Source organism: Pinus tabuliformis, chromosome 6 (assembly GCF_031772625.1).
Source record: "Pinus tabuliformis cultivar Carrire ecotype Pingquan chromosome 6, CPIR1, whole genome shotgun sequence".
Taxonomy (NCBI): Eukaryota; Viridiplantae; Streptophyta; class Pinopsida; order Pinales; family Pinaceae; genus Pinus; species Pinus tabuliformis.
Window position 1 is genome coordinate 890481676 of NC_142292.1, and position 6043 is coordinate 890487718.

The 6043-nt window shown below is 38.0% G+C and overlaps 1 pseudogene; it reads right to left on the minus strand.

Moving 5' to 3' along the window:
• Window positions 1-1170: 1170 nt before the first annotated feature.
• On the minus strand, window positions 1171-3429 carry LOC149261780 (protein JINGUBANG pseudogene; annotated as a pseudogene).
• Window positions 3430-6043: the final 2614 nt, after the last annotated feature.

Genomic DNA, 6043 nt, shown 5'->3' on the forward strand with positions numbered 1-6043 from the left:
TACACATTTGGGACCTTGGCATCATATGCTAAAATTCAACTTCATCTCGTGGAGTTTGTGAGGTGGAGCTATACCTCGGGACCAGGTTCACCCTCGATTGCCTTCCAGATTTCTCCCTAGATTTTTTGGCTTGGCGAGAGGTATGACATTCGAATTTCTTAGTCTAATTTCTTTACTCAACAGATAGAGTTTTCGGGTGCTTCCTCTGTTTGTGGGGGTGTTCCTTTTTAAAAGTTAATTATGCTGGCCCTCTCTATTTTTGTGGGGATTGACTCACTCTACCTTATGTATACTAGTGGTGGTTTGAGAAGCTCGTATGGAGAAAGACGATGAAATTCATTCCCTAATATGGTCAAACTAGAGGTGATATATCATGAGTTAAAAGTGCTGCGATTTTTTGGGTGAAAGATTTTCTTCATATTTGGAAAGATTTGGTGTTTGTTGGGCTTGTTTGGCAACGTGATAATGGCTCTGGGTCGAATCCAGGGGCTTGAAGCTTGTAACCTAGTTCATATCTTAGGTGTATTTCATTGATTGTGTATGGTTGTGGTTTGGGAGTTGGAGGTAAAGCTAGGGAGGTCACATCCCTTTCTTCTAGTGTTATTTTATTATCTTGGATCATTCCCACCAGACATTCTCATCATGTAAACACCAAAACGAAAGAGTCTAAGGCTTTGTTGCAACTGCTACTCGACAGGTCATCGAAAAAATATATATGAACTGGGTTATTTCAATTGTTGATTAGGTGGATATGCCACATTATTGTGGGCATATGAGAAGAGGAGTGGGACAACATGGTAAATATGTAAGTCACGGGATGGGAAACCTCGGCCATGATGAGGTGGTTGAACCCCACTCAACCTAGCCACATAGTAAGGAAGTTTAGGCCCCTTCTCTGTAGGCTCTTGATAGCCAACTCGATCATGTAAGTCGCCTTTTGGAACAACTTAGCAATAATCGACATGATGATCAAATTGTAGTAATCATTTTCATGAATGATCTATAATATGATTAGTGGGGAATACAAGACTACTTGACGAACATTCAAAGAGGGTAGTGGTGCATACAAGAGAAGTTGGACCACATTGAAAGAAGAATGACCATATGGGAAAGCACGTTGATTGTGCCTTTAGACCTCCTCTACCTCGACACTCTGATCTTGATCATTTCGGGCCTCGGCGAGCGTTAAGCACCTCCAGAAACTTTTTCCCAATCTTCAAAGTCAGTACATGTGCGATGATATTTTTTAACATTCAGCAGGCTACCGGAGTGATAAACTCGGCCAATCTGGGACAACGTGTATCCCGCGTCATTCATCACTTACCTTCTTCCATCTTCGGTTTGTTTCCCCAGCGGCTATAAAGCATGTTGCTGTTAATTGCACGGTCTGCAGGTGTTGCTTTATAGATTACCAACTTCGTTAATGCTGTCTGCAACAACGGGAACTCTAAATAGGTAGGCAAGCTCTTTCCGTTGGGTTTTATGAATGACCTTCTTCGTAAATTAGCGGTACAATCCCGGGAACATGATTCAGTATTTGAGCTTTTGTTGCACCCAGGCCGGAGACAGCACAGGATTTGGGGAGTAATAACTAGTATTTTGATTTGGTGAAGAATCAGCATCTTCGACCCACCATACTTTCACTGACTGGTCCATACTCCCGCTGTATACAAGAAAGCCATTGGAAATCGAAACGTCAACAGTGGCCGCGATGGACTTTACGGGTCCACTGTGGCCTTGCAATACCGCCAACCACGAATGGAAACCCTCGGCGGTATCCCGTTTCCATATTTGTATAGTCTTATCCGCCGACCCGCTGAAAAGAAGATTCTTAGAGACAGCCAGACACAGCACTGCAAGCCTGTGGCCTCTCAGAATCCCGGCGTGTTGTAGCGTGGAATTCATGTAGATGGGTTTTTCTCGTTCCCAAACATTAACAGACCCGTCGGCCGATCCCGAGTAGAGAATCGATCCGTCCGTGCTAAGGGCGAGCGCGTTCACGGCAGCAGAATGTTGGACGGTGAGAGTCTGTTTGAGCACATGCCTTGCGTTTGCCTTTCCCAGAGTCGGTGCCCATACTTTGACTGTGCTGTCGGCCGAGCCGGTAAAGAGCAATCCATCAGCCGCAACAGCTATAGAACTGACGGCATCGTCGTGAGCCACGAAGGATTCGACGCATTTCCAATCTCGCATTCTCCACACCTTCACGGTTTTGTCCCACGAGCCGGAATACAGCACACCCCGTTCTTCATTACAGGCCAGCGAGGAAATGGCGTCCACGTGCTTGATCCAAAGGGTACTGCGATGCCTCCGAACCTGGACATAGTTTTTGGAATCCATTGAACTCTGGATTCGATCTTTCATGGTAGGAAGGGTGCCTACTCGCCTGCAAACACCGGAATCCTTGCGAGGGCGGTACCATACGCGGATTTTCTGGTCGTGGTGAGCACTGAAAACGTAGTCCCCGGCAATCAAAAGAGCCTTGATAGGCCCGCTCCCAGCTTTGAAGCAGCCGTATTCCTGAAAGGTACGATGTTTCCATACACGAATGTTTTCGCTCTCTGAGGCCGTGTAAAGCAGCCCGTCGCCAGACACTGCGAGTGCATTTACGTGGCCGTCATGTCTCACCATTGTAGCAATGCATCCGTAGGATCTGCCGTTCAGCAAGGGCGTCAAATTGGGGGAGTGCAGAGGAGACATTAATGTCCACGGGGAAGGACACGCGGAGCCGTTGCTCCACGGTGACATCGCGTATGGAGAAGCGGGACTGAATCTTGCCGGCGAAACTGTGCCTGATGACAGAAAGCTGTCGTTCGACCTCATACCGGAGCTGTTGTTCAGGCCAAAACTCTCGTCCGATGAACGGCTGCTGGTCGAATGCAGGCTCGGATCTGATTGCCGCAAACTCTTGAGCATGTTTTTTACGGCTTTTAGAGGATCTGCCAACTTCGGTGAAAATCTCCTGGCACTATTGGATTCTTCAGCAATTCCCATATTGATCCGGTCAAATATCAAAATTGAAATTCGATTATCTTTGTTCAACAACTGAAATAAACTGAACAGTAATTTGAAGCAAGCAATTCGATCGGATCGCAGTGATAATACACAGACAGGTAGACAAATATATTGAGACTTCTGATAAACCGCCGACCCAATTCATTACAACTAGTGCTGAAACCTTGGAAGCAAGCAATTCGATCGGATCGCAGTGATAATACACAGACAGGTAGACAAATATATTGAGACTTCTGATAAACCGCCGACCCAATTCATTACAAGTGCTGAAACCTTGGAAGCAATGTTAGGTGGTGGATGTAATATAAGAAACATATGCAGAGAAAATGGGAATGCATTCTGACATAAACAGCATTCAATTCAGGACCGACCAAAAATGTGTTGGCAGCACTTGACGTTCCTGGAATGATCAAATGACAAGTGGTGGAATGTGAACCTTTGATTTATTGGGACCAATCAGAGAATCTTCTATTCAATAATAAAACGTGCAAACAATACAATGCTGCTTTCGTGCAGGTCTCGCAAAAGGAATATGACAAGACACGCGGCAAAGAAAATTCTCTATCATATGGCAATTGCAGGGCTTATCCATAGTTGACAAAAACAATCCTACAGACTGTAGAGATTTTGGAATTATCCAAGATCATCACATGGCCGCTCAAGTTCCCACAATACCGTGTCTAGAAATGAATTCGTGGAAGCAGCTCCCGCTGACTTATGGCGGCCACTCTTACATTCCAAATCAAAAGGGTCACGTCCGTGGCTAGAGAGCGGCCACGAGAGATATCCTTTTCCAGTCGCTAAAAGCCATGGGCTAAATTATTCTTCACTGTCCGTGATCAACAGTAACTACTGACCTGTGGCGTTATGCAATATATTAGTCAAAGTGGTTACGTTCGTGACCAGATAATAGCCATGACACCTGTTTTCGTAGGGTGAAAACCAAAATGGTATAAGGTTCTTTTCATAGTGCCAGATAATTTTAATTTATATGGTTATATCAATTGGATAAGTTCATAAAATTTTGTTCATCGAGTTATTTAATTAAGTTAAATTGAGTGAAGTGAGTGAAGTCAATTTATGTTATAATCAAATTTAATGTGTGATTGTATGTTAAGTTATTTTAGATTAGTTACTAGTTTGAAAAGATTTAAATACTCATATATTTTATATATTAAATTTGTGTTTTACTTCAAATTTTTTAAAATATTTATAAGGGGAAAAAAATTTATATTATAAAATGTGTAATTTAATTTGTAAGGTTAAGTTAGTTTGACACGTTAGTGAACAAATCTTTGCAGAGTTTTGTAATATTTTGAAGGGATCCTTATGGCGATAAAAATTTCCATGTTTTAGAATTTTTTGAAATATGATGACATAACGTTTTTTATATCTAAATTTTGATTGAAATTATATTTTTTAATTAGAATATTTTATGGGGTTTTGAAATAATTGTTCCGGGGATTTTTTTTGGAATGTGATGATTAACAAAGTTTTGCTCAGTTTTGAAATAACTTTTATGGATTAAATTTTCCATGTTTTAGAATTTTTTGAAATCAAATAATATAATGTTGAGTAATTCTTAGTATTTTTTTTATTCATATTTTAACTTTTATGGATTAAATTTTTCTATGTTTTAGAATTTTTTGAAATCAAATAATATAATGTTTAGTAATTCTTAATATTTTTTTATTCAAATTTTAATTTAATGTATAAAAAGTTTAAAATTTTGAAAACTCTTAAAACAAAATTTCAAAAGTTTAAAAACACTAAATTATATAAGTTTAATATCTCAAACCTTATGTGATCTGATTTGATTCCGTATTAAGTCTACATAAATTATAATTCACACACAACTATATTACAGGCATTCAGTTGGGTAATTCGATGATGGCAAATTAAGTTAACACCCAGTCTGATTCTCTCATAATGGTTTAGTTTACCTGCACTGCATCTCACGCACACATACATTTGTCCCACCAACACACACTACATCACATCTACACACAGCCATACACGTAGTCATAGTGATACAAAGTTTCACAACTAATTCTACCAACCAATCATTTTATAAGTAACTCGGTTCAAATACGTTGTAACTGACTCATATTTTTCTAGGCAGGCATTCTTACTCTAAGCAATAAAGGAGAACAATAGCCAACCCTTATCACAACGATCTCAAGACTCCTAAGTTTGATGACCTAAAACCCACCCATAATAAATTAATTATTAAAAATTATGAGTACATATCTTAGTTAACAAGTTAAAATAAAATCTGAGCTAACATCGTAAGAATTTTGCCCCGGTAGGGTTTAATTCATAAAATCTGAGCTAACATCGTAAGAATTTTGCCCCGGTAGGGTTTAATTCCCACTTATATGTGGTGATCGTGTGGATACTTGGATGTAAGTAATTGAACTGGTCAACAAAGCTTTTATATAAATATATATAGATATATAAAAGTTATATTGTAAAAGATAGGTATATATGCAAGCCATATTTAAATTCATCTTAAGCCGTGGAAAATATTTACACATAAAAGGGATTTGATTTATGTGGAAATATGATAAATTTAAATTAACAGTTTTATTTATTTATTATAAATATTTTATTAATTTTTTTTTCCTAAATTTATAATTATTATAAATTAATTGATTAATATAAATAACTGGTAATTTTTATGTTATTTTTTTATCTATTATAAAAAGATATGTTTTATTTTTTTATAAAAAAAATAAATTTTAATAAATTTAAAAACTTTTAATTCCCATAAAATATATTATTAGTTTCATATTATAGATTTTGTTTTATGGTTGAAGATTTTTCATTGTGCATTAGTTTGTAAAGCTGTTTTAATTTTAACAAAACTTTTTGGAAAATGTTGACTATTTCCATTTTTCTGTAAATTTAAAAATATATCTCTATTTTTTACAACTTTTTTTCTAATTTTCCATTGGCTGAGTAAGCAGACACAATTTCTTTGGTGGAAAACAATTTAATTTTACTATTTTTCAGACGTTGGAAAATA